General features: G+C 35.6%; 1 protein-coding gene across 1 annotated transcript in view; it reads right to left on the reverse strand.

Annotated features, from left to right (window-relative positions):
• The window catches only part of LOC127881090 (uncharacterized), a 101,416-nt gene extending 76,114 nt beyond the window's left edge, over positions 1–25,302 (reverse strand). The window contains exon 1 of the mRNA XM_052428778.1: positions 24,919–25,302. The gene's annotated coding sequence lies outside the window, so the exon portion shown is untranslated. The remainder of the gene's footprint in view (positions 1–24,918) is intronic.
• Positions 25,303–25,562: the final 260 nt, after the last annotated feature.

Raw genomic sequence — 25,562 nt, forward strand, 5'->3', positions numbered from 1 at the left:
GTCCGGGACAGTCCCGGAAATGAAGTACTTGTCCCACTGTCCCGGAAATCTGTCAAATGTCCCGGAATTTACAAAATCCATATATACATGTACCTTATCTTAGGCTTAACTGCGACTCGAATCTGTGTATATCTGCAGTGTCTCCATGACAATGCCTACCCGAATAGGCAGACTACGCTACATGTCAAAATCGATCAACTAACAGGGGTCCTGTAATCATATCGATTTTCTCACGTTCGCGGTCAAACCGAAAAGGCGGCATTGTTATATGTGGTTGTTAATTGACATTAATCTACTACGTCATTATTTCCCGCTGCATAAGGGCAAAGGATAGTTGTTCACACATAGAAGTCCAACATCGCTGAGTAAAAAATTAAAAGCAGTTTATGTTCGCATGTTTAACCGACAAAGAAGTTGATAAAAAAAAGTAAGCATTTTAAAACGTCATCCTCACTAGGTTTATTATTGTCTTGTTCTTAACCCCCAGTAAACATAACGTTAAAAATAATAAGTGAATTTGAATTGCGTTCGCTTATTTGTTTTATTGTGATTGGTTGTATGTACTGTGATTTGATTTGAGTTGATGATCTAACGGTACTGTATTGTTGTATTTTTTATTATATAAATGTTATAAATGAATAAAGGCGTATTAACAACTACACGTTACAGTGACCGGTCTTAATAACAATAACGCAGTGAGGTCACCATTTATGTTTAGAACGCTTACACTGAAAACACGTGGCTTGTATCTAGTAACGGAAGTAGTAATGTTTAATTTGACGTTAATAGATCAAGTGTATTTGGGATAGGCTTTCGAACTTTTGCAATTAACGATGCGAAACAAAAAAAAACATACCAAAAATGCATATGTCTATAAATATCGCTACAATTTATTCATGTCCCGGAAAATCGGCAAAAGTCCTGGACAATTTGACTCGATGTCCCGGAATTGGTCTGAAAAATTATGGCATGTATGACAAACCTGAGCCATCATGTGTCTCTACACAAAAACGACTAGACGTGTCCACCATTTTTGCTGTAATTGCTATCTTTGATTTAGTTTAAACCTATTTATTTTAGCTGGAAGACATAGAGAGCCTCAGGCTTATTGAGACGCTCTCAAGTCTGTTTTCTGATGGAGATCTTAAGTAATTAAATCTTTAATTTAAATTGTTTGATCACATGAAATCAATGACAGCTAAATACTTTTTAAAGATCAAAATAGTCATTAGAAAATGCTCCACCTATCAAATAACACACCTTTGAACTACATAGTTTAAATCCCCCAAAAAGATCAAAAGTAATCAAAATGAAGTAGATAACTTAAATCAACCTTATACAAAGCTAAAAATAAAGCTGAGGTCTTAGTCAAGCAGTCTATCCCAGTAAATAAATCAGCGAAAAAATCATATTAAAGGGACCTTTTTACAGATTTTTGCATGTATTGAAGTTTGTCATTAAATGCTTTATATTGATAAATGTAAACATTGGATCTAAAAAGCTCCAGTAAAAAACAAGAATGTAATTAAAGAAAGGAAAAAAAACAAAGCCTTCAACTGGGCTTGAACCACTGACCCCTGGAGTCAACTGGGCTTGAATCAATTACCCCTGGAGTAAAAGTCTATTGCTTTGACCACTCGTCCATCCGTGCTCACACAATGAGTGATGTACGAGTGATGTAATAAGCAATCCTGGTTGTGTCACAAAATATAATGAAAACAACAGAACTCTCCAAATTCTTAACTTGTTTCGCGTTGCAATGCTTTATAATTTTCAGGTTTTTAAATCATCAAAAGATGCGTAATATGGATATTTTAAAGCAAGGTAAATGTTCACCCAGGCAAAACGATGTTCATGACTTTACGAACTTTCATGAAGATTCATGAATATTCATGAACAGTTCATCATCAGTTCATCAAGGTAGTTCATGAACAAAATATTCATGAAAGTTCACGAACTGTTTTCATTGACTGTTCGTGAACTTTTAAGGACATGTTTATGAACCATTTGATGAATTTAATGAATAAAAGCTGCGCCATGAGCGCATGATACGCCCGTCGTTCGCCAATGAAGTAGTAAGGTAATAAATAACCCTTTGAATCATTTTTTTACTTCAGTTTATTTGTATTTGAATACATGGTTTATTTTATAAGTACATGAGCATGGAAATCACGAAATTTTGACGAACAAAGTCCCATAACTCTGGAACGACAATTCAGAATTCCGTCAAAAACGAAAGGGGATCAGGGTTTATCAATATTAAGATTGTGTTGAAATTTGAAAAAAATCCATCGAAGGATATTTGAGCTACAGTAGGACATTCAATGAAATCACGAAATTTTGACGAACAAAGTCCCATAACTCTGGAACGACAATTCAGAATTCCGTCAAAAACGAAAGGGGATCAGGGTTTATCAATATTAAGATTGTGTTAAAATTTGAAGAAAATCTGTCAAAGGATATTTGACGTAGCGTACGACATTAACAGACGGACGGACGGACGGACGGACGGACGGACGGACGGACAGACGGACGCGGGGTATACCATAATACGTCCCGTCATAGACGGGCGTATAAAAAATCCATCGGGGGATATTTGAGCTACGGTAGGATACATGAACAACAATAACATTTAAGGTCACAGTGACCTTGACCTTAGAATGAATGACCTTGAAATGACCAGTGGTCATCTAAGTGTGCTTGCAAACCTTCATGTCAAGTTTGAAGACTCTATGTCCAAGCATACCAAAGTTATAACAATTTTAACATTTTAACATTTAAGGTCACAGTGACCTTGACCTTCAAATGAATGACATTGAAATGACCAGTGGTCATCTTCTAGTACTGGCCAATCTTTATTTCAAGTTTGAAGACTCTAGGTACAAGCATACCAAAGTTATAACATGAAATAAGAACTTTAACATTTTTACATTCAAGGTCACAGTGACCTTGACCTTCAAATGAATGACCTTGAAATGTCCAGGGGTTACTTACTAGTTCTGGCCAACCTTCATGTCAAGTTTCAAGACTCTAGGTCCAAGCATACCAAAGTTATAACAACTTTAACATTTTTACATTCAAGGTCACAGTGACCTTGACCTTCAAATGAATGACCTTGAAATGTCCAGTGGTTACTTACTAGTTCTGGCCAACCTTCATGTCAAGTTTCAAGACTCTAGGTCCAAGCATACCAAAGTTATAACAACTTTAACATTTTTATATAGCTACAGTAGGACATTCAATGAAATCACGAAATTTTGACGAACAAAGTCCCATAACTCTGGAACGACAATTCAGAATTCCGTCAAAAACGAAAGGGGATCAGGGTTTATCAATATTAAGATTGTGTTAAAATTTGAAGAAAATCTGTCAAAGGATATTTGACGTAGCGTACGACATTAACAGACGGACGGACGGACGCGGGGTATACCATAATACGTCCCGTCATAGACAGGCGTATAAAAATCTGATTTCCTGAAAAGTTCTTGAAAAATACTTGAATAAAAAGATTCATGAAATTTCATGATATGATCAATTTTTACGAACTTCTGCAAATTTTCATGAATGTCTAAAGGTAATTTTTGTTTCATTAGAAGTTTTTGAAAAATTCATGAAAAAAAATATATTCCTGAATGTTCATGATTAGATAAATTTTCATGAATGTATGAAGAAATTTTTTAGTATAAACCGTAAGGCTAAATTCCATTAAGATTCTTGACCAGGAAAACAGTTCAACAACAAACGGAAAATAGATTCTGTGGTAATTTTAAACACTAATTTACCAGAAATTGCACAAACCATCGTCTTGTTTCCAAAAATTGCAGAAAAACTGCAGAAAAATCATTTACAAAAATGTGTTTTCTTCGCAGAAAATGCTTATAAATATCATTGGAAAAATAGGTATAAGATATGAAAGGAACCTTCGTAACAATGCAATCACACACATTAATTTAAGTATAAACTGCATAGAGTTTGCTTATTATCCCCACGCTTTTTGAAAAAAAAGTGGGGATATTGTGGTGATCTCCGCCGTCCGTCCGTCCGTCCGTCTGTCCGTCCGTCCTGGCCACTATCTCCTCCTACACTAAAAGCACTAGAACCTTGAAATTTACACACATGGTAGCTATGAGCATATGTGCGACCCTGCACTATTTGGAATTTTGATCTGACCCCTGGGTCAAAAGTTATAGGGGTTGGGGTGGGGCCGCGTCAGAAATTATCACTCATTTTTTTAGGTTATTTTACATTTACTTCTTTATTTCTACACCGATTCACTTCAAATTGATACTGGACCTCACCTATGACAATACGGTCAATCTCAACCATGCATGGCCCCATTCCCAACCCTGGGGCGCCCCGCCCACATAGGCCACACCCACCAAAAATTTCCATTTACTATAATTTTTTCATTTCTACACGGATTCACTTCAAATTGATACTGAACTTTTGTTATGACATTAGGGTCAATCTCAACTATGCATGGCCCCAATCCCAACCCTGGGGCGCCCGCCCACATAGGCCACACCCACCAAAAAATTCCATTTACTATAATTTTTTCATTTCTACACGGATTCACTTCAAATTGATACTGAACTTCTCTTATGACATTAGGGTCAATCTCAACTATGCATGGCCCCATAACCAACCCTGGGGCCCCGCCCACATAGACCACACCCACCCAAAATTGCCTTTACTATAATTTCTTCATTTCTACACCGATTCACTTCAAATTGATATTGAACTTCTCTTATGACAATACAGTCAATCTCAACTATGCATGGCCCCATAACCAACCCTGGGGCGCCCCGCCCACATAGACCACACCCACCCAAAATTGCCTTTTACTATAATTTCTTCATTTCTACACCGATTCACTTCAAATTGATACTGAACCTCTCTTATGACAATACGGTCAATCTCAACTATGCATGGCCCCATTACCAACCCTGGGGCGCCCTGCCCACATATGTCACACCCACCCAAAATTGCCTTTTACTATAACTTCTTCATTTCTACACCAATTCACTTCTAATTGATGATGAACTTCTCTTATGACAATACGGTCAATCTCAGCTATGCATGGCCCCATTACCAACCCTGGGGCACACCTAGGTCAAACATTCGGCGTGGGGATACGCGTCGGCCTCTGCCGCGCCATTTCTAGTATTAAACTGTTGTATTTTTAGTGTGCTAGTAATCCTCGCATGAGTGTCGTTACTCTACACATATATTCCCATAACCAAGACGTCGTAATAAAATATAAATTAATTAAGCAACATGAAGATTTAAATACATTAGCAGCAGATACTCCTGTGAAGAGTTGTTATAGGATACAAACCCGGCTCTTGGAATGAGAACAAACCATAACTTGAATTTCAACCTGAACCCTGACAAATAGTAATTACACCGGGGTAATCACGTCACATTGTTTACGCATTGCATTACTAAAATAAGCAACTGGCGGTGTCCAAACTAACACCAAAATTAGTTCTAAAATGTACGTATTTTTTTTTATACAGTTTCAATGTGTCAATACTATCTAATTGTGTGCATTAAATGCCGATGTATTTTTCATTTTAAAATTCTACATGCACCGAGTTGCACGTCTATATTTAGTTACGGCACATGGTCTGTTTTGACACGCACGCATGGAACTTTTGTCTTTATCCCCACGCTTTTTGAAAAAAAGGTGGGGATATTGTGGTGATCTCCGCCGTCCGTCCGTCTGTCCGTCCGTCCTGGCCACTATCTCCTCCTACACTAAAAGCACTAGAACCTTGAAATTTACACACATGGTAGCTATGAGCATATGTGCGACCCTGCACTATTTGGAATTTTGATCTGACCCCTGGGTCAAAAGTTATAGGGGTTGGGGTGGGGCCGCGTCAGAAATTATCACTCATTTTTTTAGGTTATTTTACATTTACTTCTTTATTTCTACACCGATTCACTTCAAATTGATACTGGACCTCACCTATGACAATACGGTCAATCTCAACCATGCATGGCCCCATTCCCAACCCTGGGGCGCCCCGCCCACATAGGCCACACCCACCAAAAATTTCCATTTACTATAATTTTTTCATTTCTACACGGATTCACTTCAAATTGATACTGAACTTTTGTTATGACATTAGGGTCAATCTCAACTATGCATGGCCCCAATCCCAACCCTGGGGCGCCCGCCCACATAGGCCACACCCACCAAAAAATTCCATTTACTATAATTTTTTCATTTCTACACGGATTCACTTCAAATTGATACTGAACTTCTCTTATGACATTAGGGTCAATCTCAACTATGCATGGCCCCATAACCAACCCTGGGGCCCCGCCCACATATACCACACCCACCCAAAATTGCCTTTACTATAATTTCTTCATTTCTACACCGATTCACTTCAAATTGATATTGAACTTCTTATGACAATACAGTCAATCTCAACTATGCATGGCCCCATTACCAACCCTGGGGCGCCCCGCCCACATAGACCACACCCACCCAAAATTGCCTTTTACTATAATTTCTTCATTTCTACACCGATTCACTTCAAATTGATACTGAACCTCTCTTATGACAATACGGTCAATCTCAACTATGCATGGCCCCATTACCAACCCTGGGGCGCCCTGCCCACATATGTCACACCCACCCAAAATTGCCTTTTACTATAACTTCTTCATTTCTACACCAATTCACTTCTAATTGATGATGAACTTCTCTTATGACAATACGGTCAATCTCAGCTATGCATGGCCCCATTACCAACCCTGGGGCACACCTAGGTCAAACATTCGGCGTGGGGATACGCGTCGGCCTCTGCCGCGCCATTTCTAGTTAACAATGTCGCGGTCTTATTAAAACGCAGATATTTCATGGCATCATGTACAGTGAATGGCGCAGATGCGTTCAAAGGGACTTAAATCATAGTATCATTTGGCTGTAGAAAAATTGTGTAATTTAGGTCTATAAATGGACATGATGAAATATACTTGTACTGAAATTAAATTGTTAAGGCATATAATTTGTAACGGGTATTACATGTTTTCACAACTCGCCATAATTAATTAATTGCTCACAATTTGCATTTAACTTCTCATAAGGAACAATTGTTGTTTATGTGATTCTTTAAGGTAAAAAGGTGTGATGATGATACCCGACATCGTCTTTCATGTTTAATTACAGTTGGATAAAACACAAATTTTAAACTGTGATTCCTTGTAAATCAATCTGCAATAAAAGCTAAATTCAAGACTGACGTCAATCAAAAATATCAATCACCAGTTAACCCTGTGTTTTCTCGTTACGGATTGGACGCTGAACAGCACAGTTTGCGACTGGAAAGTTACCCAAGAATTGCTCGTGATGCAAGTGTCAGCATGCATGGCTGTGTAATGTGACTTAATTATTCAATAGTCTAATATCTCTTATCAGTGGGTTATCTATACGTGTGGATTATCGGACGTCCAAGTGGCATTCACTATTTGTAAAACAGACGTACGACTGACGATTTTGTGCGTAATTTACGCCCAGACATCCACTAACGGAAGCGCTGGAAATTATGATCTGTCAGACTATAATGAAAATCAAAAACACTGAGCAAATTCAACAGGAAGTTTATATTTATTTATGGTTTTGGTTCAGAATTTAGTGTTGTGTAGCCTAGAAATTCTAGGACAAAGTTATTCTACAACGCGTGTTTTAATTGGTTGAAATACATTTTGTTAACGAATCAGAATCGATTAAACGAAATTGAGCACACGTGGTTTACTTCTGGTGTTGTGCGCGCTGGATGTTCAAAGATGGCAGACACAGATACACAGTTTTTAATACAATATGAAGACCGCATTATGCTCTTATATGGGTGTCATATCAACAAGGGACATCGTCTCCCCGATAAAGAAACAATACCAGAAATGTGAAATTATAGAAGCAAAGTTTCAGAAACAGACATTCAACGCTTCAATCTGAAGCCCTAGTTTAGCAGATGTGTGGTAGAGGGAGCCCCAGTTTCTCGGAGGATGAGAGTCTAGTTTTTTTTCAAGGAACGATGGTAAGGTAACTGCCCGCCTGATATAACTTAAAAGTTGTTGAAAACCAACGAAAAACTCAAACACAAATTTCACAAACACTTTCCGTTTTATTGGTATAACAGCATATTAAAGGTAATAAAGTCAAAATACATAAAGACGTATTGTTTCATATGCAACTTGATGTTTCTCAATATGATGTTGTTACTTGTAAAAAACAATATTCATTGTATCAACTGTTTGCATGAAACAAACATACATGTACTGTGAATGTGTGCCAGTTGGTACTTTTGACTGGTACAATTGATTTTTCTTCAAAGATGTAGCAAATACATGTTTTAGACCTAAATTTTTAAAGTTAAGCTCTGCTTTTCCAATAAAGGGTCATTGAGAATTTCTTGTGTGTTTAATCTGTTTCAGCTTGGGAGATGAAGTGAAATCTCTCTAAAATACATTTCAGGAGAATCATGTATTTTTACCTAAAACTTATGTTTACATAAATGTAAGCCTACATTTAAAGACTATGTTTATGTTCAGCCATTGTACTAATTTATGCTCACCTGCACATATTATGTGCATGGTGAGCTTTTGTGATCAGTTTTTGTCTGTATCCTTTGTCAGTAACAGTTTTCATGCAAAATGGACAATAAATGTTCATTAACAATAAAAGTTCATGAACCCATGAAGTTCATGAATAATTCATGAACAGTTCATGAACAAAATGCATGAAGTTATCTTTCAGTTCTTGATTTATTCATGATTAATTCTTGAACTGAAAATGAGACATAATTCATGATCTGTTCATTTCATGAATTATTCATGAACATAGAAAGTTCATGAACTTAATAACATTAATGAACTTATCTCATGTTCATGAATAATTCATGAACTGTTTATGAACAAAATTCATGAAAGTAATATTTCAGTTCTTGAATTATTCATGAATGATTCTTGAAATGACAAGAGCACTGCATAACGGGTGCCACGCTTGGCTGCGAAAGCTTGTCAGATTTTTTTTTTTTAGGGGTCACAGTGACCTTGACCTTTTGATCTCCAACAAGAGATGTGTTTGTCAGAAACACAATGCCCTCTTCTGCCGCATTGAAATAAAAAAATTCTATTCATCATTTGGCAGGTATAGAAATCATCTCCCGTTAAAGGTTATTACTCCCCTTGAATTTTGTCCAATCCAACCGGGGGGGGGGGGGGGGGGGGGGGGGGGTCTCACAGTCAATTTTGACCATGACAGACATCACTGACAACCAAGGCCTGTGGTTTAAAAGAGATCATAGCCAGATTATTGTTTTTTTCTTTTCATAATTTTTTTTTTTTACTTTTTTATTTTTATTTTATTTTTTTATTTTATTCATTTATTTTTATTTATAAATAATCTAAATAATAAATCTGTACAGTAACTGTGAAAAGAACTTCAATTCTTGGTAAGGAAATATATAATATGAGATTTATAATTATATAAATTTCTTCCCTTGAAAATAATTGTCTGTAACAAATCTCTATTTTTAGTAGCAAATAATTAAAAGCCACTACCGTGACTGTAGATTCACCACTCAAAATGTGCAGCTCCATGAGATACACATGCATGCCAAATATATAAAGTGGCTATGTTCAATATTGAATAATTATCTCCCTTTAAAGCTTATTACTTCCCTTAAATTTGTATTTTTTACCGTAGACTGTAAAGGATGACCTTGACCTTTTACCATAATGTGTTTGTCAGAAACACAATGCCGCCTACTGCGCTGCTTTGATTTATTAAACAAAAATATATATGTGGGCAGGTCAGATAACTATGTCCATTTAAAGCTTATTACTTCCCTTGACTTTGTTTTTTTCGACCCTAGACCTTGAAGGATGATGTTCACCTTGAAATTTTACCACTCAAAATGTGCAGCTCAATGAGATACACATGCATGCCAAATATCAAGTTGCTATCTTCAATATTTAAAAAGTTATTGCCAATGTTAAAGTTTTAGCACGACGCCTACGGCGGACGACGAGCTGGCTATGACAATAGCTTGGGTTTTCTCCGAAAACAGCCAAGCTAAAAATGAGACTATTCATGATCTTTTCATTTCATGAATTATTCATGAACATAGAAAGTTCATGAACTTAAGAACATTCATGAACTTCCCATGTTCATGAATAGTTCTTGAACAGTTCATGAACAAAATTCATCAAAGTAATATTTCAGTTCTTGAATATTCATGAATGATTCTTGAACTGAAAATGAGACTATTTTTATGATCTTTTCATTTCATGAATTATTCATGAACATGAGGAGTTCATGAACTTAAGAACATTCAAGAATTATGTCCATGAATGTTCTTAAGTTCATGAACTTTTCAGCTTCGTGATTAATTCATGAAAAGTGTGACACACTGTCACAGACAGACTGACTGACAGACTGACGGACAGTGCAAAAACTATATACCACCTTTTCTTTGAAAGGGGGCATAAAAATAAATTCTTACAAGCACAACACAATGAATGTTTTTTGGCGAAAAATATCTACAGTTAAATACAAAACCTTTCAACCAAAATAAGGAGGTGTCCATGTTTTAATGTATATATTTTATTTGTGACATATACCCCCACATACTGTATTTACACAGACTATTTTGCATGCTGTCTTCACAAAACAAGAAAAGCTAATGTATGGCGATTTTTAAGAATTAATATGCCATTATCATTTATGGTCATTTTGATCTTTGAACTCTTGAATTCTTTCGCATGACACACCGTCCAATGACTGTATACAAAATTAATGTACAGCCATTTTAAAATCTCACAATGAACTTTTGAACTCCCAGTGTGACCTTGACCTTGTAGATATCAACGTAATTCTTTTGCATGACACACCGTCCAATGTTTGTGAACAAAATGTACAAAGTAATTTTTAACAAGACTATTGCCAAGCAATAAAAGTCCCCTACCGGCTCCACCATTGTCAGAAATTCCACCATTGTCAGATTTTTTTTTTGTTGCCATAGCAACCAGAATTTTTGATGTATGAACAAAATGAAATGCCATGCATAATGTACATATTACCATCTATCCATGTTTCAAGTTTCATGAAAAAATATAAAGAACTTATAAAGTTATCGCAGGATCCAGAAAACCACCATTTTCAGCAGTATTTCTAGTCTATTTGTTGCCATAGCAACCAAAATTTTTGACGTAGGAACAAAATGAAATGACATGCATAATGTCCATATTGCCATCCATCCATGTTTCAAGTTTCATGAAAAAATATTAAGAACTTTTAAAGTTATCGCAGGATCCAGAAAAGTGTGACGGACAGACAGACTGACATACGGAGTGCAAACCATAAGTCCCCTCCGGTGAAACCGGTAGGGGACTAAAAATCTCACAATTAATAACATAGATATGGCCCAGACAAGATCATTTATGGCCATTTTTGACCTTTGAATTCAAAGTGTGACCTTGACCTTGGAGATATTGACGTAATTATTTTGCATGACACACCGTCCAATGATTGTGAACAAATGTACCAAGTAATTATAATATCTCACAATAAATGACATAGTAATGGCCCGGACAAGATCATTTATGGCCATTTTTGACCTTTGAACTCAAAGTGAGACCTTGACAATGCAGATATCGACATATTTCTTTTGCATTACACACCATTCTATGATGGTGAACAAATGTGCCAAATGATTTTAAAATCTTACAATGAACGACATAGTGATGGCTGGGACAAGCTCATTTATTGCCATTTTTTACACTTAAACTCAAAGTGTGACATTGACCTTGGAGATATCGACGTTAGTCTTTCGCATGACACACCATCCCATGATGGTGAACAAATATGCCAAATGATTTTACAGTCTCACAATAAATGACAAAGATATGGCCCGGACAAGCATTTGACCTTTGAATTCCAAGTGTGACCTTGACCTCGGAAATATTGATGTACTTTTTTTGCATGACACACTGTCCCATGATGGTGAACAAATTTACCAAGTCATTTTAAAATCTAACGATAAATGACATAGTTATGGTCCGGACAAACATTCGGTTTAATACCTTGATACTTTCCAATTAACCCTTTCAGTGCTGGAACCAAATTTTGAAGGCCTTTGCAAACAGTTTGGATCCAGATGAGACGCCACAGAACGTGGAGTCTCATCAGGATCCAAACTGTTTGCTATTCTGATAGTATTCTTTGAAAAAAATCGAAGAAAATGCTAATTTTAGAAATTCAGCAGACAACATTTTAGCAGACAACATTTCCCAGCATGCAAAGGGTTAAAATTAAAATATAGCAAACTGGCCAATGTCTGTAAGCTTATCTGGCTTCTAAGACAGATTATCAGATAGACTGACCGGTATTCACATATGTTTAGTAATTTTCCTTCTATCATGAACAATATACTGTTTTGGTGGTTTTGTTTCAGAAGACAAATGACATTTCCCCAGTTTGCCTTAAAATGCTTGGTTTTTATGTTCCCCACTATGTCCCCCACTATAGTAGTGGGGGACATATTGTTTTTGCCCTGTCTGTCTGTTGGTCTGTCTGTCTGTTTGCGCCAACTTTAACATTTTGCAATAATTTTTGCTATATTGAAGATAGCAACTTCATATTTGGCATGCATGTGTATCTCATGAAGCTGCACATTTTGAGTGGTGAAAGGTCAAGGTGTAAGTCATCCTTCAAGGTCAGAGGTCAAATATATGTGGCCAAAACCGCTCATTTTATGAATACTTTTGCAATATTGAAGATAGCAACTTGATATTTGGCATGCATGTGTATCTCATGGAGCTGCAGATTTTGAGTGGTGAAAGGTCAAGGTCAAGGTCATCCTTCAAGGTCAGAGGTCAATTATATGTGGCCAAAATCGCTCATTTTATGGATACTTTTGCAATATTGAAGATAGCAACTTGATATTTGGCATGCATGTGCATCTCATGGAGCTGCTCATTTTGAGTGGTGAAAGGTCAAGGTCATCCTTCAAGGTCAGAGGTCAAATATATGTGGCCCAAATCGCTTATTTTATGAATACTTTTGCAATATTGAAGACAGCAACTTGATATTTGGCATGCATGTGTATCTCATGGAGCTGCACATTTTGAGTGGTGAAAGGTCAAGGTCAAGGTCATCCTTCACAAGGTCAAGGTCATCCTACAATGTCAAACATCATATAGGGGGACATTGTGTTTCACAAACACATCTTGTTGATATATTGAAAGAAATACTGTGTTATCAACATAAGGTGGTTCATTGATAGTACATTCTGCCTTCCTCAGATGATTTACTGACCCAGCACTGACCCTGAAAGTCTTTGGGAAAAGGACATGAAATTTCTGGTAATGAGTAATTGCAACTGGGCCAAAATGTGTATTTATGTTTTGTACCAACAAAAAAAAGTAATATGCATTACCCTACAATTAACAAGAGTGCCAAACTGTCACAAGATACGCCCGTTTGAAGGTTTTGGACAACTTGATAGCTTTACCATTTGAGTGGCAAAATGATATATTTTTGAAAATTAAGCAGCACATATTTGAACTTGACCTAGATATCAATTAGACACAACTTCTGACCAAATTTGGTAAAGACAGGATGAAAACTACTTCAATTAGAGAGCGGACACCATGCTAAATGCTTGAAATGCATTAAGTGACCTAGTTTTTGACCCAGCAAGACCCATATTTGTTCTTGACCTAGATATCATTTAGACTCAACTTTTGACCAAATTCAGTGAAGATCAGATGAAAACTACTTCAAGTAGAGAGCGGACACCATGCTAAACGCTTGAAATTCATTAAGTGACCTTGTGACCTATTTTTTGACCCGCCAAGACACATATTTGTTCTTGACCTAGATATCATTTAGACACAACTTCTGACCGAATTCGGTGAAGATCGGATGAAAAATACTTCAATTAGAGAGGGGACACCATGCTAAATCCTTGAAATGCACTAAGTGACCCAGTGACCTAGTTTTTAACCCAGCATGACCCATATTCGGACTTGACCTAGATATCAACTAGATGCAACTACTGACCAAGTTTGGTGAAGATCGGATGAATACAATTTGAATTAGAGTCCGGACAAAGTGGCGCCGTTGAAAATGCACTAATTGACCCTATGACCTAGTTTTTGACCCGGCATGACCCATATTCGAACTTGGCCTATATATCAACTAGATGCAACTGCTGACCAAGTTTGGTGAAGATCGGATGAATACAATTTGAAATAGAGTCCGGACAAAGTGGCCCCTTTGAAAATGCACTTATTGACCCTATGACCTAGTTTTTGACCCGGCATGACCCATATTCGAACTTGGCCTAGATATCAACTAGATGCAACTGCTGACCAAGTTTGGTGAAGATCGGATGAATACAATTTGAATTAGAGTCCGGACAAAGTGATGCCTTCCGCCCGCCGCCCGCCCGCCCGCCAAGGGGTTTCACATAATACGTCCCGTATTTTATACGGGCGTATAAAAAGTGTTACATCCTATACTATAAAGACATGGTGATGTTGCTCACTTCATGGGGAATTAGACTTAGCAGCCAATGAAATGAATGGAGTGTATTCATTCAGGTCTGCTGGTGTTATATAAAGGTCATCTAAGGTGAAAAGCTGGGTCAAGGTCATCTAAGGTGAAAAGCTGGGTCAAGCAGCTAGCTGAAAAATACTCAGCACTTCTACTAAAGACATATTTACCACCACTGCTTTATAAGCGCTGCAGCTATGCACCTTGGACTGTACAAGGGGTGAGTCCGAGGGGTGATCTAAAAAAATATATAAACAAGACTTGATATTGATTCGCAGGATTGAGAATAGTCAAGTCTTTCAATTTTATGGGACTCTTAAATAATGGATTTTAGAAAAATATTTAACACATTATTAAAAACTTTGGGTCAAAAACCCTCATTATCTCATTTCAAACATTTTATGTGGTAACTCCTTACTATTCAGTGATTTTTTTTGCTCAAATTTACAGCCGAATTTCGGCTGCTTCCCAATCGCAAAAATACACGTTTTTTCCCAAAATTCTGACCAAAATTTCCCAAAAAAGCCCAACTTCCAAAAAAAAAAAAATTTTTTTTTTTTTTTTTTTATAACGAAGTCTCATATAACTTATGATTTCTTAAATCTAGGTCTCAACTTTATTTTTTTAACATCTTACAAAATATATAACTTGAATTTAGTCATTTTTGTTCATAAATCATTCCCAAACTTGCCACTTTTATTGATTAAAAAAAAAACCAATTTGACCAGACTCCTTTTCTAGAAAACTCCCTTAACATGCACTTAAAAACAATATCACTTCTGTTACTTATAATCCTATTTATAATGCTTCATTTTTCCCAATTTTATGGTTTATCGCGCTATTTTTCCCAATTTCACGGTTTATCGCGCTAATTTTCCCAATTCAAAAGGCACAGGCTGTAACAAATTAAAGCAAAAAAAATCACTGCTATTGCCTGCTTATACAATATTATCCAAGGGAAAAAAAATAAATATATAATCGCCCCATTGGTGCAAAAAGGTCCATCTGTGTTCTAATTTCAATGTTCCATGGTACATTTTTGAACCAAAGGGGAGAAATGATGTGAACATATGTTTAGAAATCACAATTGGAAACAGAAAAACCGAATCAGGAGGTATAATGTTCGTTTTCATTATGATGGAACTGCATAACTCATTTGCATAATTTGTTTTTTTTTCAAATTACTTAAATTAGCATTTTCAACATCTAAAGGTATTATCTTTTAAAAGGGCTCCTATGTCATTTCCTTGTATAATGGTTCATTATTATTTTTACTTTTATTACTAATATTATAATGGTATAAGAAATAATAAAGCAATAGAATAACAGTAAAACTAACACATGCCCCACATCCCTCTCAGATTTATGAGTGTATGGGTTACAGGGGCTAACTGACAGATTTTTGTATTTTGGAAACATAATGAATATAAATACTCACACAACTTCAACAATTTCACAACTTTTACATAAATGTGATAACAATGAAAAATAAAATAAAAATCTCCAGCCCTGGGGTTCGAACCAGGATGCTCCAAAAGCAAAAGCAAACACGCTACCACTATATAATTATACACCCAGAAGGCTTTTGAAATGGAAAGGTAGTAAACGCTATATCAATGATGATCCAACAATTCTTTAGCCCAAAAGGGAAAATTGTGCATGAAAATACCCGAAATGGGGAAAATTCTCGTTGTGAAGTCTACATATTGGGAAATTGGCGTATTTTGATTTTTTGCTCCAAAATACTGTTGTATTAAGTTGTATACATGCTGTATTAATCCAATTTAAACCCATGATGCGTGATTAGAACTCGACAACTTTTTTTCCTATTTGGGAAAAGTGCCAGAACAAAAATACCCTTTAAAAAAAATTAGCCAGAAAAAACTGAAATTGGGAAAAAGTAGTAATAATCAAGTGAACCTTTAGAAGTTTCAAGTTATTCATATTCAAAATTAATGTTCCAGGTTAAAACAACAAATGAACGATCAACAAATGGTTATATTCTCCTGCAGAACTATGAAGTATTTGTTTTAAAGTTAACATGAAGAATGGGGTCTTTGTCAAAAAACTATACTTGCAAACAAATGTGATCGATAGAATTCAGAAACAAGGGCTGTTTGTAAAACATGCATGCCCCCCATATGGGCTGTCCGTTGTAGTGGCAGCCATTGTGTGAATACGATTTTTGTCACTGTGACCTTGACCTTTGACCTAGTGACCTGAAAATCAATAGGGATCATCTGCGAGTCACGATCAATGTACCTATGAAGTGTCATGATCCTAGGCAAAAGCGTTCTTGAGTTATCATCAGAAAATCATTTTACTATTTCGGGTCACCGTGACCTTGACCTTTGACCTTGTGACCTCAAAATCAATAGGGGTCACCTGCAAGTCATGATCAATCTACCTATCAAGTTTCATGATCATAGGCGTTTGCGTTCTTGAGTTATCATCCGAAAACCATTTTACTATTTTGGGTCACCGTGACCTTGACCTTTGACCTAGTGACCTCAAAATCGATAGGGGTCATCTGCGAGTCATGATCAATCTACCCATGAAGTTTCATGATCCTAGGCGTATGCGTTCTTGAGTTATCATCCAGAAACCATTTTACTATTTCGGGTCACCGTGACCTTGACCTTTGACCTAGTGACCTCAAAATCAATAGGGGTCATCTGCAAGTCATGATCAATCTACCCATGAAGTTTCATGATCCTAGGCGTATGCGTTCTTGAGTTATCATTCAAAAACCATTTTACTATTTCTGGTCACTGTGACCTTGACCTTTGACCTAAAAATCAATAGGGGTCATCTGCAAGTCATGATCAATGTACCTATGAAGTTTCATGATCCTAGGCCCAAGCGTTCTTGAGTTATCGTCTGACAACCACCTGGTGGACGGACCGACAGACCGACCGACCGACATGAGCAAAGCAATATACCCCCTCTTCTTCGAAGGGGGGCATAATAAAGCGTTCATAATTCTAAAACATTCACATTACCATTCAAAACCATTTATCTTTTCACTTGAAAATTGCAGCTAATTTACAATTTATAACAGATGAATGCAAATTGTTGCCTTCAGCCCAGTGATTTTTTTACCTGCGAGTTCTGCATACTGGACTCACAAGAACCTCGAAGGATGCAAAGTTTTCAATTATGTGTGTCCCAAAAATGTATTAAAATTTCTCAAAAAATAATATCGTTTAATATTTGGACTCATTCTTACAATTTGGGGACTCATAGATTTACAAGTTATCGAGTCCCAGGACTCAGATAAGAAAATTTGTAAAAATATCATTGCTTCAGGCTATTTTGCAAATGACACTGCAGGCCCAACATTTTATCCTTGCTGAAATTTTTGAGGGGATGTAGTAATTGGTCCCGTCCATCCGTTTGTCCGAAACTTTGTTCAGAGCATAACTCCAAATCTATTCACTGGATTTACTTCAAACTTAAAAAATAAACAGATGGAAACTAGGAGAAGTGCAGTGACCAAGAACAATAACTCTATCTACCTTAGTTTTTTAATTATCTCCCTATATATAATTTCAAAGTAAATTTTTGTAATTCTAAATCTACTGAAGGCATTTACTTGAAACTTGAAATATAAACAGATGGCAAGTAGGAGAAGTGCAGAGACTAAAAACCATAACTCTATCTTCCTTACTTTTTGAATTGTCTCCCTTGATTTAATTTCAAAGAAATTTTTGTTCGGAGCATAACTCTTAAACTACAGAAGGGATTTACTTTAATACAGTCAAACCTGAATTCAGCGGTCAGTCAAGGGAATTGACCAAAGTGACTGTTGTTCACAGGTGACCGTTGAATTCGGATCACAATTTTAAGATGGTTGGTCAGTTGGTAGTATTGCTACGTCGTTACCCCACCCAGTCGTTTGCATACAGTGTAAAACAAATGCTCATTGCCTTTACTAAGCATAATAACATAATTAACTTACATTGAATAATACAGAATAATATCTTATAGATTTATTTAATTTCATATTGTTGAACTAAAGCAATGACTTTATCAACGCTAGTATAATTGTTTACTCATGCATCTCGTTCATTCAGTAAATAAAGCTTGTCACGTGCCATTGACGTCAAGCCCATGCAAGTCTAAAAAGCGGATTTGCTGTCATAAATCGATAGAACTGTACCGTTCTCATTCAAAGAAAAAGACACAAACATCACACAAACAGCATTTTCATTCAACAACCTCATTCAAAATACAAACATTCATTCATTCTTTAAAAAAACAAAAAAACATAGCACATCATGCACATAAAACAAGATAACTTATCACGCAAAAAACTTCAAAACACACACAGCCATAATCACTCGCAACAATCAAAACAATTCACTCCACGCTAAAAAAAACTCGCTAATCTTCTTTTGAATACTAGAACACTTGACCCTGTGCGCAAATAATCGGTCTTGAAATTTCATGATTGAGTCAAGCATTACCTGGTTGTTCTTTGACAAAGCAACATTCTTTAAGTGATCGATGTAGCGGTCATTTAATTAGCGAAAATTACTTTCAACGTGTCACAAACACTGACATATTTTCTTTTGAAGATACCCCCACAATTATCCCGGGAAAACAAACCTTCTCAATACCTTATTATTTGTTTAATCGCAACGGGCCGCTTTTATTATATCAAAGGCAATTACCACTATCAGACGCTTTAACCGCAAAATAGACGGACAAATGATGTGCTGTGTTTTTAATTTTCGCGACTCAAGACGACTGACGCTTGACCATTGATTTCAGTTCAAACTGGAGTGAAATATAGTGGCCGTTGGCCGTCATGGACAGGTGGCCGTTATTTTCAAGTGTAATATAGAGTGTTTTTCGTCAGGGAGATTCCAGACTGACCGTTGTCTGGAGGTTGCCGTTAATTACAGGTGGCCATTAGATCAGTTTCGACAGTATTGTTATCGTTAACTATTTTGTAACACTGCAAGGATTGATTGTTAAAAGTACAAAATACAGTACTAAACTGTTAGAGTACAGAGTGCCAAGATGTTTAATTGGTAGACTTTTACAGTGGTTTGCGCCCAGTTGAGGATAACTTTTTTCTCTCTTTAATTGTATTCGCGTTTCTTACTGGAGCTAAGTTAGTTCCAAATTTTTTTAATCAGTTTAACAGCATTCAAGAACAAACTTCAAAACATGCCCAATCTGTGAAAAGGTCAGCTTAAAATGATATTTAGAAAGGTTGATGGTCATGGGTATGGCTCTTTAACCTGTTACCACTTAGAAGCAAAGTGAAAATGGCTATGTGCATTTAACAACGTAAAACCAGAACAGCCTGCGAGTAACTCGCAGCCTGTTCAGGTTTTATGCTGTTTGCTGCTTATCAGTGTTGGAATTGAAGCCTTAAAAACCTGAATCTAGTAAGAAAGGTCTTAAAATTAAATAAAACTTTCTAATGGCAGGCCTTTTCAGCCCTACGGATCCGAATAATGGCCCCATTCCCAATGCAAATCTGGTTGTTTTTTTCCCAATTGAAAAAAAAAATCCCAATTCCAAAAAAAAACTTATATTTTTTTTTTAATCCTTTAAATATCTAAGTTAATCTGATCCAGTGTAGAAAAAAATAAAAATATTGCAAAATTAAATTATCTGTTGCCTTGAATTTGTTTTAACAGTAAAATGTGTTAAATAGATTACTTAAGACATTCCTTATTTTCCCCATAATCGGGCGTTTCGTGCGATTTATTCCCCTCAAAAATGGCCAGGCCCTTTCCCAAAAATCAAAAAACCTGCACTTATCACACATGTTCATAATATTTTGTAATTTTTTTATAATATGTTATCAAAATAGTCGTTATTTACCAATTAACGGCTTCTTTGAAATATAAGAAACACTATTTACATGCGATTATTTTTCCCAATTGAGCCAGCTTTGTGATTTATTTTTTCCCAAAATGGGGTTTTTCACAACACAAAATTCCCAAAATTCCAGTGTGGTTTTCCCAAAATGGAGCGGAAAAGGCCTGAATGGGACTACAAAGGCATCAAAATGGTAAAGGGTTAACCCTAGAAGATTTATGGTCTATTGTACTATATCTGTAAGAAAGATTCAGGGCTAATAAAATTGTACATGAAAAAAAAACAAAAAAACTTTAACCCAGGTTATCATCATCATCATCATCATCATCATCATCATCATCATCATCATCATCATCATCATCATCATCATCAACACCACCATACAACTAATCATGACATGAATTGCCACCATTATCATCACCATCATAATTATGGAACAATGGATAAATTGGTTATATGACATTATGCCATCATGTATCTGTACACTCATATGCAGTTTCCTTGGTTGGAATGCCTTGCAGTATTGGACATACAACTAATGAGATGTCACATACATTCTTTATGAATGAAAATTTTGGGTACCCATCCATACTATATGATCAATAAAAAGCATCATGTATTTAATGAACAAAGGTTTCACAATAATTTCATTGAATTTCAAAAGTCCAAGAATTCAGATACAACTTGAATCTGTGTTAACAGATTTTTATATGAGGTTAAGGGAACACAAGAGTTCCGCGGTCGGAGATGACCGCATTGAAGCCGGATTTTTGATTTAAATGACAGGAAAGTACCTTTCGTGTTTTTGTCAATGCAATACTTAAATTACTGAAATATTGTTCAAAGGTCAAAATGAAATGTAAGTACTTTTCAAGGCATGAGCAAACCTTGTGTTATGTTTTGAATGCATGCATATACATGAACAACAATAACATTTAAGGTCACAAATAAGAACTTGAATTGACAATTAGGAAAGTTTGATCTCAATTTTTTTATTAGCAAATTAGTAACATATTGTTTGAAGTTTCCATCAATTTCATTATCAAATGTAAGAAAATAAACTTAGATGAAATAATACTATTTATTGTTTTGCTTTCACATACCTACACAGAAATCCAGACAGCCTTATGATCACTCCAAAAGGTTTCTATCACACCAGTTCTAGCAGATAGAGTTTGAGATTCTAGGTCCAAGCATACCAAAGTTACAACAATTTTAACATTTTAACATTTAAGTTCACAGTGACCTTGACCTTCAAATGAATGACATTGAAATGAATGACCTTGAAATGACCAGTGGTCATCTAAGTGTGCTTGCAAACCTTTATGTCAAGTTTGAGATTCTAGGTCCAAGCATACCAAAGTTATAACAATTTTAACATTTTAACATTGAAGGTCACAGTGACCTTGACCTTCAAATGAATGACATTGAAATGAGCAGTGGTGATCTTCTAGTACTGGCCAACCTTTATGTCAAGTTTGAAGACTCTAGGTACAAGCATACCAAAGTTATAACATGGAATAAGAACTTTAACATTTTTACCTACCAAAGTTATAAGAACTTTAACATTTTTACATTCAAGGTCACAGTGACCTTGACCTTAGAATGAATGACCTTGAAATGACCAGTGGTCATCTAAGTGTGCTTGCAAACCTTCATGTCAAGTTTGAAGACTCTATGTCCAAGCATACCAAAGTTATAACAATTTTAACATTTTAACATTTAAGGTCACAGTGACCTTGACCTTCAAATGAATGACATTGAAATGACCAGTGGTCATCTTCTAGTACTGGCCAATCTTTATTTCAAGTTTGAAGACTCTAGGTACAAGCATACCAAAGTTATAACATGAAATAAGAACTTTAACATTTTTACATTCAAGGTCACAGTGACCTTGACCTTCAAATGAATGACCTTGAAATGCCCAGTGGTTACTTACTAGTTCTGGCCAACCTTCATGTCAAGTTTCAAGACTCTAGGTCCAAGCATACCAAAGTTATAACAACTTTAACATTTTTACATTCAAGGTCACAGTGACCTTGACCTTCAAATGAATGACCTTGAAATGTCCAGTGGTTACTTACTAGTTCTGGCCAACCTTCATGTCAAGTTTCAAGACTCTAGGTCCAAGCATACCAAAGTTATAACAACTTTAACATTTTTATATTGAAGGTCACAGTGACCTTCACCTTCAAATGAATGACCTTGAAATGACCAGTGGTCATCTGTTAATCCTGGCCAACCTTCATGTCAAGTTTGAAGACTCTAGGTCCAAGCATACCAAAGTTATACCATGAAATAAGAACTTTAACATTTTTACATTCAAGGTCACAGTGACCTTGACCTTCAAATGAATGACCTTGAAATGACCAGTGGTTACTAACTAGTTATGGCCAACCTTCATGTCAAGTTTCAAGACTCTAGGTCCAAGCATACCAAAGTTATAACAACTTTAACATTTTTTATATTGAAGGTCACAGTGACCTTGACCTTCAAATGAATGACCTTGAAATGACCAGTGGTCATCTGTTAATCCTGGCCAACCTTCATGTCAAGTTTGAAGACTCTAGGTCCAAGCATACCAAAGTTATACCATGAAATAAGAACTTTAACATTTTCGAGCACGCCGCCACCCCGCCCGCCCGCCCCCCCCGCCCCGCCCGACAACATCAATCTATCAGCCGAGATTTTTTCGAAAAAAATCCGGCTAATAAAGAAAAAGTGTTTTTTTTATCAAAATGGTTTTGTTTAGCCAGTGTATATCTTATTCCTTGTATGACACAGCTGCTAGCAATTAAGCTTGCTTCACAATTTATATTTATTTTGCATTTCTTAGAAATATTTTTCGTGAAAATATTTAAAGATCGATTTCCCTATCAATAAAAAAGGGAAATTAATACATTTGTTTAATTACTTTAATATGCTTTAGGTACAATCTTTGTATATAAATGTCAACAACAAATGCGAGAAAGTATTATTTAGATATAGAAAACACAATTGTTACAATGCTGTGTTTTTATAACTGTTTAACTTATTAGTAACGTACATTGGCATGAGAAAAATAAATTTCCAAGACATTAGTTTTGAATTTTGTATTAAGTAAGTTATTTTTCTGAGTATGTCAAGGTTATACTACAAGTCTTTTTAAACTTGTTAAATGTGTTGTTATTATTAATAATACGGTGTTAAATAAAATTATTTAACATACAGTAAAATGCTCAGTTTTTGTTTGTATTATAATAACATGATCTTAATAATGCTCCAATAAAGCCCCTGAGTTTGGCGACAACTTTTTGAATTTGGCAAAACTAAGTGGCAACAACTTTTTAAAGCCCAGGGAACCCTGTAGTGGAACTGACGATGTTGATGTCTTTATAGTGATGATGATGGTTTGCTGATTATGAAAAGTTGCTGATAATGATAAAGTGCTGATAATGATAATGTGCTGATAATGATAAAGTGCTGATAATGATAATGTGCTGATAATGATAAAGTGCTGATAATGATAATGTGCTGATAATGATAATGTGCTGATTATGATAATGTGCTGATAATGATTATGTGTTAAGAATGATTATAATAATTTTCTGATACTGATTATGATAATGTGTTAATAATGATTATAATAAGGTGCTGATTATGATTTTGATAATGTAAACTATGATTATGACAATGTTCTGACAATGATTATGATGATTGTTCTGACAATGATTATGATGATTGTTCTGACAATGATTATGATGATTGTTCTGACAATGATTATGATGATTGTTCTGACAATGATTATGATGATGCGCTAATAATGATTACAATAAGGTGCTGACAATGATTATGGTGTGTCTAGTATGTTGATGTGTTGATAATAATGATGTTTTGGTAAAGAAGATGTGTTGATAGAAAATGATGATGTGTTGATAGATAATGATGATGTAATGTTGATGACGATGATGATGTGTTTATAATGCTGATGATTTGTGGATAAGGATAAAGATGTGTGGATAAAGATGAAGATTTGTGGATAAGGATGATGATGTGTGGGTAATGAGGATGTGTGGATAAGGATGAGGATGTGTGGATAAGGATGGTGATTTGTAGATAAGGATATGTGGATAAGGATGATGATGTGTTGATAAGGATGATGATTTGTGGATAATGATGTGTGAATAAGAATGATGAGGTGTGGATAAGGATAATGATGTGTTGTTGTTGATGATGTGTTGATAATGATGATGTGTGGATAATGATGATGGATGTGTTGATGATGATTTGTGGATAAAGGTGAAGATGTGTGGATAAGGATGATGATGAGTTATTATTTTTATGATGATGATGAGATGATGTTTGTTGGATAATGATGAATACCTGTGATTATGATGAGAATTACTGTACAAGTTAAAAACCTTTCTAAGCTTAGGAAATAGTAACATCATTAAAGCTGCTTAAGGTGCTACATAAAGTACAACGGAAAGCTGAAATGACTGTAAGACAATGACACTTACCTGTACAGTGTGAATATTAAATCCCTAAAACAGATATGTTCACTTTTTATTAATCCAAATATTTATTTTTACACTTTAAAAACAAATACAGCACACAAGTAAAAAATCCTCACTTAATTAAAATAATCTAACACCATGTAACAGTCTGTATGTCAATCTGTTACGCAAACTGAAGTTATAATGATTAAAATGCAGAAGTGCACAGTGCTCTAACAGCTGCAACGCTGATGCACTTTTTTACGGCTAAAAATAGATTCTTGTATATCACATCTCTACATGACAAGTAAAAAATGTTGCACAAGCATCTTGAGAAACGAGATGAAATATTACATATTTTATCTTCTGCTCTAGTTTTTTTCATGAGCAGACTGGTTAATCATATGTTGCTGCACATTGTTATATGTTTAATTAAATACATTTTTTGATCCAGTCTCTTAATATACAGTTCTGTAGTACTGTTGTATTTCTCCCCTAATAATAATTTGAATTAAACTCAAACTAGTCTCATGTAGCAGATATAGTTGATATTTTAAATTGAATGCAATAAATAACTATAAAATACTCAGGGAAAGTTGTCAATGTATACATATCCAATATTTTCACTGCATATTTTGTTTTGAACACCACCAAAAGGGGAAATGAAT

Source organism: Dreissena polymorpha, chromosome 5, assembly GCF_020536995.1.
Source record: "Dreissena polymorpha isolate Duluth1 chromosome 5, UMN_Dpol_1.0, whole genome shotgun sequence".
In the NCBI taxonomy this organism is placed as follows: domain Eukaryota; kingdom Metazoa; phylum Mollusca; class Bivalvia; order Myida; family Dreissenidae; genus Dreissena; species Dreissena polymorpha.